Source organism: Hordeum vulgare, chromosome 1H (genome assembly GCF_904849725.1).
Source record: "Hordeum vulgare subsp. vulgare chromosome 1H, MorexV3_pseudomolecules_assembly, whole genome shotgun sequence".
Classification (NCBI taxonomy): domain Eukaryota; kingdom Viridiplantae; phylum Streptophyta; class Magnoliopsida; order Poales; family Poaceae; genus Hordeum; species Hordeum vulgare.
In genome coordinates this window covers 309,030,145-309,051,764 of record NC_058518.1, presented here as the reverse complement: position 1 = coordinate 309,051,764, position 21,620 = coordinate 309,030,145, and the positions used below count along the sequence as shown (strand labels likewise).

Genomic DNA, 21,620 nt, shown 5'->3' with positions numbered 1-21,620 from the left:
ACTTGGGCACTCCCTGTGCCCTTGCCATTGCATCTGGTGCATCTATTTGAGTTCTCCACGGTGATACGTGGAAGTGAGAAGTTGAGAAGCTTATTACCCTTGAGTACTTGGTACCCCTAGAAGCTTGGTGGTGCCTCGAAGCTCAATCATTGTGGTGTAAAGCTCCGAGCAAGCGTCGGGGGTCTCCAATTAAGTTGTGGAGATTGCCCCGAGCATTTGTGGTCACCTTGAAGCCATATGCCATTGTGGTGAAGCTTCATGGTGTTGTTGGGAGCCTCCAATTAAGTTGTGGAGATTGCCCCAACCTTGTTTGTATGGGTTCGGTGACCGCCCTCAAGGGCCCCTTAGTGGAATCACGTCATCTTGCATTGTGCGAGGGCGTGAGGAGATTACGGTGGCCTTAGTGGCATCTTGGGGAGCATTGTGCCTCCACGCCGCTCGAACGGAGATTAGCATCCGCAAGGGTGTGAACTTCGGGATACATCATCGTCTCCGCGTGCCTCGGTTATCTCTTACAAGAACCCTTTACTTATCACTTTACTTTGTGATAGCCATATTGTTTCTTGTCATATATCTTGCTATCACTTAGTTGTTTATCTTGCTTAGCATAAGTTGTTGGTGCACATAGTTAAGCGTAGTTATTTAAGGTTTTGTGCTTCACAGATTAAACGTTAGTTTTATTCCGCATTTGTTCAAGCCTAAACCGTAATTATCTTAAAGCGTCTATTCACCCCCTCTAGGCGACATCCACGTCCTTTCAATTTTTCATATATAAATTATTTTAATCCGGTGCACGGTTAATAGGTTTTTATATGCGTGAAGAGCAAGGGCATTTGTGCAAAGTTGTAATTCCCTCGCTAAATAGAAAAATTCGTAGAGCCAGACAAAATATACAATGGGTCGAAACCGGCTCGCCCAGCAAATCACGGGTTTGGGCGCTGGATGGTATATAATGCACACGGCGTTGGATAGGCTCGCGGGGCAAGATCACCTAGCGGGCTTGCCCTAGTCAGCGCATGTAGCTAGGATGGATGTGAGGCTAGTGCGGCTGGGCCGAGGGGGTCGAGGCGAGGCCCAACTGGCCCACGCGGACGCTGGTAGCACTAGGGGTCATCCCCTCCTCATGCTCCTCAGGAATAGGGTGAAGGCGGCGCTGTAGATTCCGGCGAGCACGCGATGGTGGGGCACGAAAGATCTCTCCGGATCTGGCGTAGTAGGGGCGGGCGGCGTGCTGATGAGGAGCTCCCTCCATGGGGGGTCTATGAGAAGGACATGGGTAGATATAGAAACAAGGTGAGAGGGGAGAGGCTAGAGGGAAAAAATGGAGTAGGGGGTGTGTCGGAGTTGACTTGTCCGGCGATGGCAGCTGCTTCGGCGGGGTTGGGGCTTCGGTGGTCGGCATGGACTGGTGACCTCCGCGGCGGGGCATCAGTTGTGAGGACATGGCACTCGGGAGGACCGGGAGGCTAGCGATTGCTTGGGGCTCGCGGTGGCGCGGTCGGGCCCAGCTCGGCTTGGGCGAGCGTGGCTTGGGCCGCGGCGGGCTTCAGTTGCTGGGGGTGGCGTGAGGACTGACGTGGCACATTGTGGTTGGCCGAGGGCAGCTGTGCGGCAACGCCAAGTGGTGGACAGGAGCTGGGGAGGAATGGAATTCGAGGTGGAGGCATCTGGAGATTAGGGGAGGCTAGGGTTTAGCCAAAATAGGCAGGTTTGGTTGTCTATTTATAGACATGGGCTAGGGATGAGGGGTTTGGGGAGGTTATTGACCCTCCGATCGTGATCCGATGGTTCCAATCAGAGGTGGGGGCTAGGCTGGGCTAGTGGGATGTGTAGGGCGGTGTTGGTCTAAGATGAGAGGGAGATTTGTGGCCTGTGGCAAGATTTTTAAAACACTGAAACACCCGACAATTAAACCGGCTATAGTGTCGCTATACATTTAACGGTTCGGTTTTTAAACGGACTCTGAATGCGATGAAATTTGGCAGGAGGCCTACCTACACTATAATAAGACCACACACCAACTTTCAACCCAATCAAAGACTGTTTATATGCACTTTTAAAAACAATATTTAAACACTGACACAGGCGTGTGTGTGTCTGGTTGGTCTCGAAACGGTCAACGACAAGAACAGGGAGCACCACCAACTAATAACAGATGCAAGTTTTGAAAACCGACGGCAACATAGTGTTGATGCAATGTGTATGATGCGCATGATGTGATGATGAATGCGACAAACAAAATAATCACACGACGACAATGGAATAAAGGAGGGATCTTCTAGAGCGTCGGTTCGGGGTTGTTACAACTCTCCTCCACTAACAACGGATCTCTACCCAAGATCTTAGAATGAAAAGGGGAAGAGGAAGAGGAAAGGAAGAGGTAACACTTAGTTGCTTCTTAGACAAACAAGTGAAACCAACGAAACTTGAAGGATGCAAGAGATGAATAATGATATGAGAAACAAGCAAGAATTCAAAAGAAATTTGGGCAGCACTTCGGTACGAAAAGATAGAAAATTTGATATGATGGAAAGACTTGAAGAGGGGGAACACCACCCTGGTTAAATGAACAAGCAAGGGAATACCATGATCTTGATAAAATAAGATAGTGGATAAAAGAGAGCAACATCACAATGCCTCCGAAACAAAAGAATAGAAGCTAGATCATTTGACGGAGAAGAAATTGACAACTTGCACCATAATTGAATTTGATAAGCATCCTTACAAGAAGAATTGAACATAGTTGTTGGAAATCATCTCAAATAATGAGGTTACAACCGGCCACTAACGGAAACAAAGATTGCTTGGGAGCAACAAGATATGCAAAACTTCTTTCACTGAGAGGATAAGAGAATACTTGGATCATTGGGTAGCACCGTAATAGCAGCAATCCTTAGGAAAATGCTTTAGGTGAAATCCAATCTAATATAACTTGAATGAAGAAATCATGAGTTGAAAAGAACCTCATGACTGAAGAAATTGGTGTGTTTAAATATCTCATTCTTGAGACAAATTCTCTTCGAGCCTCCTCACGAGTGAAGAATGCTATAACACCACCTCAAAGTTTTATGGAAGAATAATTGCTCTTTGAAATTCAATAGAAATAACACTTGAGGTTTTCCAACAACAATCTTGAAGAACACCTTGAGAATGAATTAAATCATTGAAGAACCACCATGAAGAACCCTCAGAAGAACTCCAGAATGGAAGGATGATAGAAAAGAATTGAAGGTTGCAGAAGAATAAGATTATGGCCTTGTAAAGATTTAGATGGAGCTTAGCAAATATATAAGTGAGAAAATTTGGATATCTGTAAAAGAAAAGATGAGCACTTAGAATCGAGATTTGATATTATGAACAACTCCGGAAGAAGGATTGAAATCACTTGGATGAAACCCGAATAAGAATTATGTCACGCTTATCATTCATCAAGTTAAATTGATGACAAGCAACGGATTTAGCATACCACTTATTATTCTTGAAAAAATTGGAGAGAGAAAGCACAAATTTGAGTCTTCAACGAAACACTGGTAAGAATTCACAAACGAATGAGGATACTAAGAATGAATAGAGATACACGAGGACGAAGAGATCTTGAGCCGCCTAACCAAAAACTTCACCAAGGTACCGGAATAATTGATATAATAAGGAAGAGACAACAATTGAGAAGAATTTGAGGATGAAAGATAAAAGCTGAGAATGAAGAAATCTTCTGAAATGATGGCCTTCGGAGGATCAAGAAACGAACACAACACTGAAATGCACCAGATAAATTTAGAAGGAATTTCTCATGATTGGGTACAATTCAAGAGGATGGAAACAAGTTGAGATGACGAATCTTCATAAGAACGAACAAAGATTCAAGAGAAGCTCTTCTTCAGTTTTCAATGCATAGAATGATGGCAAGAAGCGCCACCAAGAATTACTGATGCATTCCAGAATAATGAATAAAGAAAGGTTGACCCAGCGATGGAAATAAATTCGAAGCAATCTTGGAGAAGGAATATGACTGATGGAATCCATTATTACGTCTTATTTGAAAAGAACATGAGCACATCCCAAAAAAGATTAGAAAAAGCTAGGTATGATCCTTGGAAAACATGTGGGTTATGGGCCCACTGAAAGAGAACACCGTTTAAAAAAAATCTTAGCAAGAGAGATTGCACCGGTATAAATTAAGAACTTGATGAGGTGAGACCCTCGAAATAATTTTAAAGGATTGAATGAAACACAAATCTTCAGATATGTTCAGCACTCTGGATAGAATAAAGAGGGATGAATAAACAAGAGAAGCTTTGACAAGAATTTCCAACATGGGAAATCATTGCACGAATGAAAGGGATATGATGAACAACGAAACCTTGAATTGAATCCATCGGAGAGAACGACAATGAAGAATGATGAAGTTAGCACCTGAGCACCTTCACAATGGATCACCAGATACAATAGGCAAGAGAAGATAACAGAAGCAAATAATGAAAGAAAGGCACTTGGATGAGAATTTAATCTTTGAAGGAAAAGTGCTGGAGGGTGGGGAAAAACAAAGACAACTTGGGACAAATGAGACAAACTCCGGAAATAATATGAGGATGCACCTTGCAAATATTGAAAAGGATTGAATTAACTTGAAGAGAAGCACACCGGATGGAAAAGAATTGGCATGACAATTTCGGTTGAACAACAGGATCAACATTTCGCACAGAAATATAAGAACACCACTTAGAAAAGATATGAAATCACCACTTGACATCGAAGCAACTCAAATTACCATACTCCAACAAAACAAAGGATGAGGCTTGCAAATCAAGCCAGAAACAAATTCATAACAGAGATTTCGTTTGATATTTTGCTGGTAAGGTTCGCATGGGCTCTATCTTACAGTAGCCATCATGTACAAGGTAGTGCACACGACATATGAAGTGTCCCCGAGTCATAGAAAGCTACAAGGACTCTTTAAGACACAACGAGAACCGCTGTAAAAAAGACTCTAAACAAACAAATCCACTAGATGTCGAACCCCAACCTCACATCATGCATTTGTTGAAAGATAAGCGTAGGTACCTACTGGAATTGCCACCTAAGAACCTCCGAAATTTTCCGTTTATGCAATTGGGTCCACGGATACAAGGAGTAAAATCCATCACTCAACTCCTAGCATGATACTACATTCCAAATGTATGACATCCGTCAACACATAACCAGAGATCTCAGAAATTCATCTACCTAAGACCCTCGTAATCACAACGATACCTATTATGGCAGTACATCTGGATGCTCTCCCCAGTACTGGGTGACGCCAAACTCCTCTCGCCACAAAGAGTATTGAATCAATTTCGAACATCGTCCGTCCTGAGATACTAAGGAAACTGAACGATAACGAGTGTGACAAAAATCCCCTAGAGATCAACTACCCAGAATAAAGTCAATTCAGACAGGAAGCACCAAGTACAGAATTCCATCACATCGACATCATAGAGGTTCCAAAATACCTGCATGGTCCTAATAAAATTTGAGTGAGAAGAGGAGTAGAATTAAAATTCCCACATCAAGATACCTCACTAGTGTTGGAAATATGCCCTAGAGGCAATAATAAATTAGTTATTATTATATTTCTTACTTCATGATAATCATTTATTATCCATGCTATAATTGTATTGATTGGAAACACAATACTTGTGTGGATACATAGACAAAACACTGTCCCTAGTAAGCCTCTAGTTGACTAGCTCGTTGATCAAAGATGGTCAAGGTTTCCTGGCCATAGGCAAGTGTTGTCACTTGATAACGAGATCACATCATTAGGAGAATCATGTGATGGACTAGACCCAAACTAATAGACGTAGCATGTTGATCGTGTCATTTTGTTGCTACTGTTTTCTGCGTGTCAAGTATTTGTTCCTATGACCATGAGATCATATAACTCACGGACACCGGAGGAATGCTTTGTGTGTATCAAACGTCGCAACGTAACTGGGTGACTATAAAGATGCTCTATAGGTATCTCCGAAGGTGTTCGTTGAGTTAGTATGGATCGAGACTGGGATTTGTCACTCCGTGTGACGGAGAGGTATCTCGGGGCCCACTCGGTAATACAACATCACACACAAGCCTTGCAAGCAATGTGACTTAGTGTAAGTTGTGGGATCTTGTATTACGGAACGAGTAAAGAGACTTGCCGGTAAACGAGATTGAAACAGGTATACGGATACTGACGATCGAATCTCGGGCAAGTAACATACCGAAGGACAAAGGGAATGACATACAGGATTATATGAATCCTTAACACTGAGGTTCAACCGATAAGATCTTCGGAGAATATGTAGGATCCAATATGGGCATCCAGGTCCCGCTATTGGATATTGACCGAGGAGTCACTCGGGTCATGTCTACATAGTTCTCGAACCCGCAGGGTCTGCACACTTAAGGTTCGACGTTGTTTTATGCGTATTTGAGTTATATGGTTGGTTACCGAATGTTGTTCGGAGTCCCGGATGAGATCCAGGACGTCACGAGGAGCTCCGGAATGGTCCGGAGGTAAAGATTGATATATAGGAAGTCCTGTTTTGGTCACCGGAAAAGTTTCCGGCTCATCGATAGTGTACCAGGAGTGCCGGGAGGGGTGTCGGGGACTATCGGGAGGGGTGTCACGCCCCAAGGGGTCTCATGGGCTATGGGAAGAGATAAACCAGCCCCTAGTGGGCTGGAATAAGTTCCCACTAAGGCCCATAAGGTTTGAGAAGGAAAAAACACAAGGTGGAAAGAGTTTTCAAGTGGGAAGGTGGAATCCTACTCCAAGTAGGATTGGAGTAGGACTCCTCCACCTCCAATTTCGGCCAAACCTTGAGGGTTTGAGGCTGCCTCTTCCCTCCCCCTCCCTCCTATATATAATGAGGTATTAGGGCTGATTTGAGACAACTTTTGCCACGGCAGCCCGACTACATATCTCCACGGTTTTACCTCTAGATCGCGTTTCTGCGGAGCTCGGGCGGAGCCCTGCTGAGATAAGATCACCACCAACCTCCGGAGCGCCGTCACGCTGCCGGAGAACTTTCTACCTCTCCGTCTCTCTTGCTGGATCAAGAAGGCCGAGATCATCGTCGAGCTGTACGTGTGTTGAACGCGGAGGTGTCGTCCGTTCGGCACTAGATCGTGGGACTGATCGCGGGATAGTTCGCGGGGCGGATCGAGGGACGTGAGGATGTTCCACTACATCAACCGCGTTCACTAACGCTTCTGCTGTACGGTCTACAAGGGTACGTAGATCACACATCCCCTCTCGTAGATGGACATCACCATGATAGGTCTTCGTGCGCGTAGGAAAATTTTTGTTTCCCATGCGACGTTCCCCAACAGTGGCATCATGAGCTAGGTTCATGCGTAGATGTCTTCTCGAGTAGAACACAAAAGTTTTTGTGGGCGGTGATGTGCGTTTTGCTGCCCTCCTTAGTCTTTTCTTGATTCCGCGGTATTGTTGGATCGAAGCGGCTCGGACCGACATTACTCGTACGCTTACGAGAGACTGGTTTCATCGCTATGAGTAACTCCGTTGCTCAAAGATGACTGGCGGGTGTCAGTTTCTCCAACTTTAGTTGAATCAGATTTGACCGAGGAGGTCCTTGGATGAGGTTAAATAGCAACTCATATATCTCCGTTGTGGTGTTTGCGTAAGTAAGATGCGATCCTACTAGATACCCATGGTCACCACGTAAAACATGCAACAACAAAATTAGAGGACGTCTAACTTGTTTTTGCAGGGTATGCTTGTGATGTGATATGGCCAACGATGTGATGTGATATATTGGATGTATGAGATGATCATGTTGTAATAGAAAATATCGACTTGCACGTCGATGGTACGGCAACCGGCAGGAGCCATAGGGTTGTCTTTATAACTAACGTTTGTGCTTGGAGATGCGTTTACTATTTTGCTAGGATGTAGCTTTAGTAGTAATAGCATGAGTAGCACGACAACCCCGATGGCGACACGTTGATGGAGATCATGGTGTGGCGCCGGTGACAAGAAGATCGTGCCGGTGCTTTGGTGATGGAGATCAAGAAGCACATGATGATGGCCATATCATGTCACTTACGAATTGCATGTGATGTTAATCCTTTTATGCACCTTATCTTGCTTAGAACGACGGTAGCATTATGCGGTGATCTCTCACTAAAATTTCAAGACGAAATTGTGTTCTCCCCGACTGTGCACCGTTGCGACAGTTCTTCGTTTCGAGACACCACGTGATGATCGGGTGTGATAGACTCAACGTTCACATACAACGGGTGCAAAACAGTTGCACACGCGGAACACTCGGGTTAAGCTTGATGAGCCTAGCATGTGCAGACATGGTCTCGGAACACATGAGACCGAAAGGTCGAGCATGAATCGTATAGTTGATATGATTAGCATAGAGATGCTTACCACTAAAACTATTCTCGACTCACGTGATGATCGGACTTGAGATAGTGGATTTGGATCATGTACCACTCAAATGACTAGAGAGATGTACTTTTTGAGTGGGAGTTCTTAAGTAATATGTTTAATTGAACTAATTGTCATGAACATAGTCTAATGGTCTTTGCAAATTACGATGTAGCTTGCGCTATAGCTCTACTGTTTTTATATGTTCCTAGAGAAAATTTAGTTGAAAGTTGATAGTAGCAAACTTTGCAGACTAAGTCTGTAAAACCGAGGATTGTCCTCGTTGCTACGCAGAAGGCTTATGTCCTTAATGCACCACTCGGTGTGCTGCACCTCGAGCATCGTCTGTGGATGCTGTGAACATCTGACATACACGTTTCTGATGACTACACGATAGTTGAGTGCAAAATACTTAATGGCTTAGAAGCAAGGTGCCGAAAACGTTTTAAAACGTCACGGAACATAAGTAATGTTCTAAAGAAATGAAATTGTGATTTCATGCTTGTGCCCTTGTTAAGAGGTACGAGACCTCCAACAAGATTCTTTGTCCACAAGGTCAAGGAGAAAAGCTCAATTGTTGAGCGTGTGCTCAGATTGTCTGAGTACGACAATCACTTGAATCAAGTGGGAGTTAATCTTCCATATGAGATAGTGATGGTTCTCCAAAGTCACTGCCACCAAGCTGTGAGAGCTTCCTGATGAACTATAACATATCAAGGATAGATACAATGATCCTTGAGCGATTCGCGATGTTTGACACTGCGAAAGTAGAAATCAAGAAGGAGCATCAATAGTTTATGGTTTGTAAAACCACTAAGTATCAAGAAAGGCAAGGGCTAGAAGGGATACTTCGTGAAACGGCAAAACAGTTGCTGCACTAATGAAGAGACCCAAGATTAAACCCAAACCCGAGACTAAGTGCTTCTGTAATGAGGGGAACAGTCACTGAGATGGAGCAACTCTAGATACCTGGTAGATAAGAAGGCTGGCAAAAGTCGAAAGAAGTATATTTGATATACATGATGTTGATGTGTACTTTACTAGTACTCCTAGTAGCATGAGGGTATTGGATACCGGTTCGGTTGCTAAGTGATTAGTAACACGAAATGAAAGCTACGGCATAAAAGGAGACTAGCTAAAGGCGAGGTGACGATACATGTTGGAAGTGTTTCCAAGGTTGATATGATCAAACGTCGCACGCTCCCTCTACCATCGGGATTGGTGTTAAACCTGAATAACTGTTATTTGGTGCTTGCGTGAAGCATGAACATGATTGGATCGTGTTTATTGCAATACGATTATTCATTTAAAAGAGAATAATGGTTACTCTATTTTCTTGAATAATCACCTTCAATGGTTTATTGAATCTCGATCGTAGTGTTACACATGTTCATAATATTGGTGCCAAAAGACACGAGGTAATGATGATAGTACCACGTACTTATGGCACTGCCGCTTGAGTCATGTTGGTATAAATTGCATGAAGAGGCTCCATACTGATGGATCTTTATACTCACTTGTTTTTGAATCACTAGTGACATGCAAATCATACCACATGAGCAAGGCCTTGTTTTCATTGAGATGAAACAAGATAGTAACTTATTGGAAGTGATACATTTTGATGTATGCAGTCCAATGGGTGCTAAGGCACGCAGTGGATATCATTATGTTCTTACTTCACTGACAATTTGAGTAGATACAAGAGTATTTACTTAATGAATCACAAGTCTGAAATATTGAATAGTTCAATTCCGTTTCAGAGTGAAGTTCGTCGTAACAAGAGGATAAACTGTCTACGATATGATCATAGAAATGAATATCTGAGTTACGATTTTTGGTACGCAGTTAAGACAATGTGGAAATTGTTTCGCAGTTCATGCCACGTGGAACATCATAGTGTGATGATGTGTCTGAACGTCATAGCCACACACTATTTGGTATGGTGCATGCTATGATGTCTCTTATCGAAATACCACTGTTGTTTATGGGTTAAGCATTAGAGACAACTGCATTCACTTTAAATAGGGCACCACGTATTTCCGTTGAGATCACACAGTATAGATTGAGGTTTAGAGAAATCTAAACTGTCGTTTCTTGAAAGTTTGGGGCTTCGACACTTATGTGAAAAAGTTTCAGTCTGATAAGCTCGAACCCAAAGCGGATAAATGCATCTTCATAGGATATCCAAAACAGTTGGGTGCATCTCCTATCTCAGATCTGAAAGCAAAATGTTTGTTTCTAGAAACGGATCCTTTCTCGAGGAAAGGTTTCTCTCGAAAGAATTGAGTGGGAGGGTAGTAGAACTTGATGAGGTTATTGAACCATCACTTCAACCAGTGTGTAGCAGGGCGCAGGAAGTTGTTCCTGTGGCGCCTACACCAATTGAAGTGGAAGCTGATGATGGTGATCATCAAGCATCGGATCAAGTTACTACAAGCCTCGTAGGTTGACAAGGTCGCGTACTACTACAGAGTGGTACGGTAACCCTGTCTTGGAGGTCATGTTGTTGAGCAACAGTGAACCTACGAGTTATGGAGAAAGCGATGGTGGGCCCAGATTCCGACAAATGGCTGGAAGCCATGAAATCCGAGAGAGGATCCATGTATGAAAACAAAGTGTAGACTTTGGAAGAATTACCTGATGGTCATAGGACTATTGAGTAAAATTGGATCTTTAAAAGAAGATAGGCGATGATGGTGATAAGTCACTATTAAGAAAAGCTCGACTTGTCGCAAAGATGTTTTCGACAAGATCAAACCGTTGACTATGATGAGACTTTCTCACTCGTAGCGATGCTAGAGGCCTGTTAGAATTATGTTAGTTGTTGATGCATTATTTATGAAATATTGCACGTAGGATGTCAAAACATTGTTTCCTCGACGGTTTCCTTGAGCAAACATTGTATGTGATACAACCAGGAGGTTTTGTCGATCCTAAAGATACTAGCAAGTATGCAAGCTCCAGTGATCCTTCAATGGACTGGTGCAAGCATCTCAGAGTTGGAATATACACTTTGATGAGATGATCAAAGATTTTGGGTTTGTACAAGGTTTATGAGAAACTTGTATTTCCAAAGAAGTGAGTGGGAGCACTATAGAATTTCTGATAAGTGTATGTGGTAGACATATTGTTGATCAGAAGTAATGTAGAATTTCTGTAAAGCATATAAGGTTGTTTGAAAGGAGTTTTCAAAGGAATACCTGGATTGCGCTACTTGAACATTGAGCATCAAAGATCTATGGAGATAGATCAAAAGCGCTTAATGAAATTTTCAATAAGATGCATGCCTTGACAAGTTTTTGAAGGAGTTCAAAATAGAACAGCAAAGAAGGAGTTCTTGGTTGCGTTGTAAGGTGTAAATTTGAGTAAGACTCAAAACCCGACCACGACAAAATAAAGAGAATAGACGAAGGTCGCCTTCTATGCCTTAGCCGTAGAATCTAAAGTATGCCATGCTGTGTACCGCACCTGATGTGTGCCTTGACTCAAAGTCTGTTGAGAGGTACAGAGAGTGATCCATGATTGAATCACTAGCAGCAGTCAAAATTTATCCCTAGTAACTAATGGACTAAGGAATTTTTCTCGATTATGGAGGTGGTTAAAGAGTTCATCGTAAAGGGTTGCGTCGATGCAAGCTTTGACACTAATCCGAATAACTATGAGTAGTGAAACGGATTCGTATAGTAGAGTAGATATTTGGAGCATTTCCGAATAGCACGTAGTAGCAGCATCTATAAGATGACATAAAGATTTGTAAAGAACGCACGGATCTGAAAGTTTCAGAACCGTTGACTAAAACCTCTCTCACGAGCAAGACGTGATCAGACCCCATAACTATATGGGTGTTGGATTCGTTGGAATCACATGGTGATGTGAACTAGATTATTGACTCTAGTGCAAGTGGGAGACTGTTGGAAATATGCCCTAGAGGCAATAATAAATTAGTTATTATTATATTTCTTAGTTCATGATAATCATTTATTATCCATGCTATAATTGTATTGATTGGAAACACAATACTTGTGTGGATACATAGACAAAACACTGTCCCTAGTAAGCCTCTAGTTGACTAGCTCGTTGATCAAAGATGGTCAAGGTTTCCTGGCCATAGGCAAGTGTTGTCACTTGATAACGAGATCACATCATTAGGAGAATCATGTGATGGACTAGACCCAAACTAATAGACGTAGCATATTGATCGTGTCATTTTGTTGCTACTGTTTTCTGCGTGTCAAGTATTTGTTCCTATGACCATGAGATCATATAACTCACGGACACCGGAGGAATGCTTTGTGTGTATCAAACGTCGCAACGTAACTGGGTGACTATAAAGATGCTCTACAGGTATCTCCGAAGGTGTTCGTTGAGTTAGTATGGATCGAGACTGGGATTTGTCACTCCGTGTGACGGAGAGGTATCTCGGGGCCCACTCGGTAATACAACATCACACACAAGCCTTGCAAGCAATGTGACTTAGTGTAAGTTGCGGGATCTTGTATTACGGAACAAGTAAAGAGACTTGCCGGTAAACGAGATTGAAATAGGTATACGGATACTGACGATCGAATCTCGGGCAAGTAACATACCGAAGGACAAAGGGAATGACATACGGGATTATATGAATCCTTAACACTGAGGTTCAACCGATAAGATCTTCGGAGAATATGTAGGATCCAATATGGGCATCCAGGTCCCGCTATTGGATATTGACCGAGGAGTCACTCGGGTCATGTCTACATAGTTCTCGAACCCGCAGGGTCTGCACACTTAAGGTTCGACGTTGTTTTATGCGTATTTGAGTTATATGGTTGGTTACCGAATGTTGTTCGGAGTCCCGGATGAGATCCAGGACGTCACGAGGAGCTCCGGAATGGTCCGGAGGTAAAGATTGATATATAGGAAGTCCTGTTTTGGTCACCGGAAAAGTTTTCGGCTCATCGATAGTGTACCAGGAGTGCCGGGAGGGGTGTCGAGGACCATCGGGAGGGGTGTCACGCCCCAAGGGGTCTCATGGGCTATGGGAAGAGATAAACCAGCCCCTAGTGGGCTGGAATAAGTTCCCACTAAGGCCCATAAGGTTTGAGAAGGAAAAAACACAAGGTGGAAAGAGTTTCCAAGTGGGAAGGTGGAATCCTACTCCAAGTAGGATTGGAGTAGGACTCCTCCACCTCCAATTTCGGCCAAACCTTGAGGGTTTGAGGCTGCCTCTTCCCTCCCCCTCCCTCCTATATATAATGAGGTATTAGGGCTGATTTGAGACAACTTTTGCCACGGCAGCCCGACTACATATCTCCACGGTTTTACCTCTAGATCGCGTTTCTACGGAGCTCGGGCGGAGCCCTGCTGAGATAAGATCACCACCAACCTCCGGAGCGCCGTCACGCTGCCGGAGAACTCTTCTACCTCTCCGTCTCTCTTGCTGGATCAAGAAGGCCGAGATCATCGTCGAGCTGTACGTGTGCTGAACGCGGAGGTGCCGTCCGTTCGGCACTAGATCGTGGGACTGATCGCGGGATAGTTCGCGGGGCGGATCGAGGGACGTGAGGACGTTCCACTACATCAACCGTGTTCACTAACGCTTCTGGTGTACGGTCTACAAGGGTACGTAGATCACACATCCCCTCTCGTAGATGGACATCACCATGATAGGTCTTCGTGCGCGTAGGAAAATTTTTGTTTCCCATGCGACGTTCCCCAACAACTAGAGCATAGAAGAGGAGTAAAAGAATCCTACTCTCCGATATATAACTAGACACAAACTAGTTTTTCACTAGACTCGACTCAGGCAAGTTTGATCAATCATGGAGGCTCCTAGGGCGCTACTGCTCTGATACCAACTTGTAATGCCCAAGATGCGAAACACATCTCGTCGTTTCGCAAGAATGTACATCATTACAAGTACATGTAAAGAAGATATGAGTATATGGAACTGGCTTACACTCGCCACAAGCTAATCATGAATCATGATCATCTCAGTACAAACATACATTTAGTCACCATTCAGAAGAGTAGGGTCCGACTATGGACAAAATCAAATGATAAAAACGACGTCCATCCTTGCTATCCAAGGCCGCCGGCCTAGAACCCATCCTATGATTGATGATGATGAAGAAGAATAAACTCCAAATAGAACAATCATCACGCTTACATGAAAGTATCGATTTATGTGTACCTCCAACTATTGTCGTAGTAATCTATGAGCGACAAGGACTCAATAAACTCATTTCCAAAGGTTTCAAGACTAGCAAAGCTTAATGGGTTAGGTATGGTTAAGTGGTGAGGCTTCAGCAAGCACTAAGCATTTATGTGAGTGGCTAACTTACGAGTATCAGAAGTAAAAGGGGGGTGATCTACACATACAGATATGAACTAATCATGATCACGAAGTGGCCCTGAACACCTACTTACATCAAACATAACCCCACCATGTCCTCTTTCGGATGCAGAAGCCACGAGAAGAGACAGTCATGGTTACACTCATAGTTGGCATATTTTAATTAAGTTTACTTCAAGTTTGCTATGACCGCGTGTTAAACAAAGTTTCCAAGTTGCCACATAACTGCGAGCACAACTCCCAGAAAGATTTAACACTGCAGGGGTGCTCCAACTTGTCTATCACAAACTACCACAAGTTGCGTGGAATAAAACTCAACCACGGAAAATCCGTAGTCTCCTCGAAAATTCCGATGGACATCAACCTCGAGATAGCCCAAAGTATCCTCGGAATCCTGCGCACAAGACGTTCGAGAAAGGTAAAATAAATCCAGCAAGTCCGTCCGACATGCCGACGAACCCGATAGGAGCCATGTATCTCGTTCTCAGGGCACAATCGCATGAGCTAGTGTATAACGGCCTCATAGAAATCACCCGAGTTGCCCCGGGTTGGCCCCGCACAGTGCTCTATTTAGGACCAGCACCATCATCATTGGCCCTCCCTGTATTATGTTGAATTACTCCTCGGGTTCATGACGCGCTATGTTTTAATAACGGTGTTCATTATTATTATGTTGTGCAAATGTAGTACCAAGTTAGGCCTTGCTATAAGAGTTTTATCCCAAAATGAAAATCAAGGGGGGGCCCATAATAACCCCAAGCATGTTAGGAGCGCTCAAATATGGAACATAACACCGGTACACAAGTAACTAGGGCGGCAAAGATGGAACAAAACATCGAGCTAGAAGGCCAAGCCTTCCACCTTTTACCAAGTATATATGTGCATTAAATTAAATGTCAATAATATGGTGATATTCAAAAGAATATCCATGTTGGCACATGAAAGCAATTGCACCTGCAACTAGCAACGCTATGAGAAGGCTGAGCAAGCGGTAACATACTCAAACAAAGGTTGTTGGGATGTGGAGGGGTTAGAAGCTTTTCATGGCAATGTTTTGAGGCTTGACATAATAGGTGGTAAGCAGCGAGACATAGCGATAGAAACAAGACAACTAACATAGCAATGATGGTATTGGTATCTAGGGAAATGATCATCTTGCTTGTGATCCCGCTTGCAAGAAGAACGAATCCGTGAAGTAGACGAGTCAACGTAGTCGAACGAATCCCCACACCCCGAAGCGGTTTCTAAACTATATCGATAAGAAACAATCCAAAAACAAACAATCAACACACGATAAACACCACAACATATACATGACATGATGTGCAAGCAATTATGATGCATGTCCAATTAAATAAACAAGGCATGACAATCACAACAATCAAATACTACATATTAAATGAAGCTCAATATGCAATGAGTTGCATATTGACGAAACTTCATATTTGACTTACTTAGTTCACTCCCGTTTAGGTACATGATAATATTAAATGTTATTTAACATGGATGGTCGTAGCATAAGGTGAGGAAGGAATTAAGCAACTTTAAATGGAGAAGGAGAACATAGATATAACAAATAATAACTCTCCATATTAAGAGAAATAGAGTTGATGTTGTTTTAACTAAACAGTCCTTCTTGAGTTTCTATCGCTATATGAGGTGTTTTTTTAGGCTTGGCCCAAGGCCCGGCCCGTCCTGAGTTTTGGCCAGGTATAGTCGTGGGTATACGTGAGGGCGAGAGATATACGGAAATACGTCGTTGCCCTTTTTCTTTTGACCAGAAAACTGGGACAGCCGTTCGATTAAGAATGAGTGGAAGGGGATCACGGATGGGAGCACGGGACCATCGGGACGGGAGCAGGCAAGCGGCGGCGGCTGATTGATTCCCACGCGGCGCGGCGGCGGCGCGCGGCGCAGCGGCGGCGGATCGAATCCTGGTGGCGCTTCTCCTGCGCGGAGGCTTACAGCGCGAACCATCGGCTGCTTGCGACGGGAGCGGCTGGCGGAATCAGGGGCCAGGGAGGAGCGCAAGCAGCGACGGATTGATCTTGGTGCGCTTCCAAGTCACGGCAAGCAGCGAAGGTCCTGTTCGTTCTTCAATCAAGGGAATATAGGAGGCTGGTTTTGATCGGCGGCGGCCACACCTGGGCAGCGCGAGTCCGCCGCAGAGGCTTACAGCGCGAATCACATTGGCTGCTTGCGACGTGAGCGGCTGGCGGAATCAGGGTCCAGGGAGGAGCGCAAGCAACGGCAGCAACGACAGATTGATATTGGTGCGCGTCCACCTCACTGCAAACAATAAGGTTATGTTCGTTCTTCTCCCCTAATCAAGGTTGGAGCAAGCAACATTATCTGTACGAGTCTGGTTTTGGTCGGCGGCGTCTACACCTGGACGACCAAGAGACATACACAAGATGAACTCAGTGACAGAGAGCGGACTGAACTCGGTGATAGAAAGTGGGTTGAACTCAGTAATAGAGAGAGGATTCTTCAGTTTGGTAGATGAACCATTGGTGATAGGATCGATCGACTCCCTGCTCGGTAAGCTCAACTTCACCACCAAACTGAGGAAGAGGCGTGCCAAAGTAACGAAAGAACTATATCTAGAAGTGTTGAAACTAAAGAAAGGTTTCGACAATCTTGGCGGGGGACGGTTGATGGATCCATATGCCCTATTGTGGACGCAGTTTGCTAGAGATGTGGTCTTTGACATTGAAGAGTGGGCTGATGAGAAGCCGGGGGGCACAAATTCATCAAAGAGAGAGTTAACTGACCTGTTCAAGAGCCGGATCCATAATGTGTGTGAGCATTTCAGGTGGTGTGACCTTCTCGGTCCTACAGAAGATAAGTTGAAGCTTATCTATGATTTGCATAAAGATTTGCAGAGCCTTAAGAAAGATCTCCCCTATAAGTTTGGCCCACCGGTGACTCCTGAGCAGTCAGTGTGGATGGATCAAACATGTGAGCTGGTCAGCAAGGTGGAAACTTTGGTCCATCAAAAGACAACAAAGGACATGGATGAATCATGTGAAAAACTAATACAGGAGTACAAGGCCAAGATACAACAAATGCGTGATACACTCAGTACAGCCCCCATTTGCTGTCCACCGCTTTCTGAGGACAAAACCCACAACCTCATTGCTCTCAAAGGACCAATTAGTGAGCTTCTCCTGCATCTGACTGCCTCACAGACGAGGCTAAGGTGGTGTCTGTCGTCGGAAAGGAAGGCCTTGGTAAGACCACTCTTGCGAAGGAGGTATATGCAAATCTTCAAAGCAAGTTCGAGTCCCGAGCTTCTGTTACTGTTGGCAAAAACGCGTATCTGACGACCACTCTATTGGATATACTTCGTCAAGTAAAGCCACAGGGTACTGTTCCTCGCAATGGCCCGGGAGCTCCTGAAATTAACCAAGTCGTAACCGAGCTCAGGGAATACCTGGTCACAAAGAGGTATTTCTCGTTTACATTTTCATACTGTAGATAGACATATTATTGGGCTTTCATGTAGGAAGACAATGCAAAAGAGCATCACGGAATGTAGACTGAGGCTGTTGAGTAGATGTATTCACTGTGTTCTTTCTACTAATTTTAAACTGAAATCACATCGAATTAAGGACGGTTAATGTTATTTGATGCTTCACAAGATAGTCATGATAAAAAGATTATTCTTTTAGCAGTTTTTATCTCTGTATTTGTCAACCCTTTTATCCATACAGACCAAGCAATCATTTTTTTTTTGCAGCTTTTCTGTTTAATAGTATCAGCATAACAGACACACATTTAATGTATCGGTAACCAATAGATCCATTGGTAGGATCTACTGACTTGGAATTATTGAGTAGATAAGTAACGAAATAGAACCAGCTTGCTGTAATGTCATCTGCTTAAATTGATCTTCTTTTAGCTGATAATGCTAACTTTTTCCTTTTCTATATGTCAGCTATTTCATCTTAATTGATGATATTTGGAGCATCTCGGCATGGGATATTATTAATTGTGTTTTGCGTGAGAATGATCTTGGAAGTAGAGTATTGATCACAACTTGCATCAGCGATGTAGCCAAATGTTGTTCTATGGGTCCCGTTGATGCCATCCACCAGATGGAGCCTCTTAGCGAGGAAGACTCGGAGACATTATTTCACGAGGGGGCAAAAAGGCCCGCTGCAAATGAGTTGTTGAAAATGTGTGGTGGCATGCCATTGGCAATAATTGTTGCAGCCGGCAGGAAACCTGCAGGACTAGCTGAGTCAGAGATCGGTGAGCGATGTATCCTTTCAACATCGGACCAATATTCCACATCAGATGGGATGAGAATGATATTGCAAATGAGTTATGATGAACTGCCTGCCCCCTTGAAGTCTTGTCTTCTATACCTTTGTCTTTTTCCAGAATATTATACCATCAAGAAAGAGCGTTTGATACGGCTGTGGATTGCTGAGGGATTTATCCTAGGAAGATGTGAAGAAAGCTTGTGGAGGACTGGAGACAGCTATTTCAACGAGCTCATCGGTAGGGGGCTGATTCACCCAGTGTTTGGCTACGAAGATGACCGAGCTGTGGCGTGTACGGTGCATGGTGTGATCCTTGAATTCATCAAATCTTTGTCTAGGAAATACAAGTTTGCTACAACGGGTGCAGACTTGAGGTCTGGAGTATGTCCATGGTTCCCGATTCGCCATTTCTCTGTCGATTACTGCAGTATGCAAGATGAAGCGAACACATTGGACTTAAGAACCCTGCACCTTTCTAGCATGCGAACCCTTCAAGTCTTTGGGCCTGTTCGATGGAAGACTCCAGATTCTAAGTTTATGAAAAGGAAGGCTGTTCCGGGGGATACTGGGGGGATCCCTCTTCTGTTAATCCCTCTTTTGTCAACCTTCAAGTTTTTACGGGTACTCGATCTGGAAGATAATGATAATTTGACAAGCCACCATCTGAAAGGCATTGGAGGGTTGGTTCTGCTAAGATACCTGGGGCTTAGAGGGTCTGCTATCCATGAATTACCAGACGAAATAGGAAAGTTGGAGCACTTGGAGACACTAGATGTCAGGCACACTAACCTGAGAAATCTGCCTGCATCTATAGTTGGATTGGAAAGGTTGGTATGCCTACTGATTGAGGATGCTGTGGAGATGCTGAGCGATATGCTTATAATGCAAGGACTACAAGAAGTATCAACGATCGGGGTCGACAACATCAAGTCACTCCATGAGGTGGTGGAGCTGCTGGCTCGGTCGGAGAGGCTGAGCATCCTTGGCATGAGCTTTGACAGACTAAGCCCATCTCTGGATAGTGCACGTGCATTCACCGATTTATTGAGGGTGGTTGGACACTCTAAACTTCGGTCCCTATCTCTGCATTGTCTTCATGGTGACTGGATTGGCCTACCGGACTCGAGACTATACCAGCTGCGAAGATTTGAGGTGTCTATACCTGGTCCAGTCTTGGAAAGTACCGTATCTGTTATTCCTTGCTGTATCACCCACTTGAATATTGAAGTGACTCAGTTGGGAGAGGAAGGTCTCAGTGTGATGGCGTCCATGCCCCAGCTTGTCCTTCTCAAGTTAGCATCTTCAGGACCTGCTGCTGGCACGATGGTCATGGACACATCCTTACGGAAACAGAGAAGAAGAGCGATAATTCGGAGTGGAGCCTTTCTGTGTCTTAAGGTGTTCTGGTTCACATGCAAGGCTGGTGGGAATGAGGTGCAGTTTGATCCAGGAGCCATGCCACAGCTGCACGGGCTGCGGCTTCACTTCAACACTCTAGAGACGCTGTACCTTTATGGAGATTTTGAGTTTGGCATTGAGCATCTCTCTAGTCTCAACAGAATCCATGCGACCCTCGCATGTGAAGATACTAACGCTCCAGAGGTGGTGTATGCAGAGGCTGCCATCAAACAGCAAGTATGCCTGATCTCCTCCGCCAACACACCAACAGTAGAGTTCAGCAGAGAGAAGCCCAGGATGTTTGAGGAGAAAAAGAAGACGGCGGCCATGATCACCCAGAAAAATAGCTTTAGCAGATGGTTGAGGGAAAAAATTAGAGGAGGAACATGATCACACTGCACGAGATGATGATTGTATTTCTGGTTAAACAAGTAGCGGAATATCAATCGTTGAGGTGGCGACTCCCAACTAAGTTGCTTTGCCTGTTTTGTTACTTTGCGAGCTCTACAATTTGTAGGTGTCTTTTCCCATGTGTGCAAAGTTGTTTCCAGTTGACATGATGGTGCATGGTTGACGGACTAGCTCATGGTAATACTATGCAAGCGTAAACTTTTTAACAAATGGTATTATGGTATGTAACACCTGCGTTTTGCCCCGATGGTACCTGGAGAATGCGTCTTTCAGAGTTTTGTGTCTTCTCCCCCCACACATTCGTGTGGCTAGCGTCTGGGTAAATTTGATAGATGCCTCTACAAAGTTTTAGTTTTCAAATATGGCACGACGTACGTCGAGAGTGAACTTCACTTCAGTGGATCTACCGGACCTTTGGTTGAGAACACTTGTTACGCTTTTTATATATAAAAATAAAGCATCATCTACAACCCAGTACAAATGCATGCCATCACAACACATGCACACTCAAGATAGGATACACAGACGTTGAGCGCAGCAACACCATCCTTAGCACTATGCGAGCAACCAAAGTCCTTAACCATGAGCACGCCACCGCAAAGAGATGAAGGCACATATGACGATCCGTGGGCTCCAAAGCGAAGCCTTAAGGAAGGATATGACACCTGAGCACCACCACCGCCCAATCCGAGGATCAGACTTTCCATGGGGAAACACAACGGACAACGAGAGCCGGAGCAAGCTTCGCCTCCGCCTGTCCATTCAAAGATAGGATAGGTTTTCA

At 44.2% G+C, this 21,620-nt stretch overlaps 1 pseudogene; it reads left to right on the top strand.

Moving 5' to 3' along the window:
- Nucleotides 1-1,359: 1,359 nt before the first annotated feature.
- On the top strand, nt 1,360-21,059 carry LOC123398785 (annotated as a pseudogene).
- The last annotated feature ends 561 nt before the right edge of the window (nt 21,060-21,620 follow it).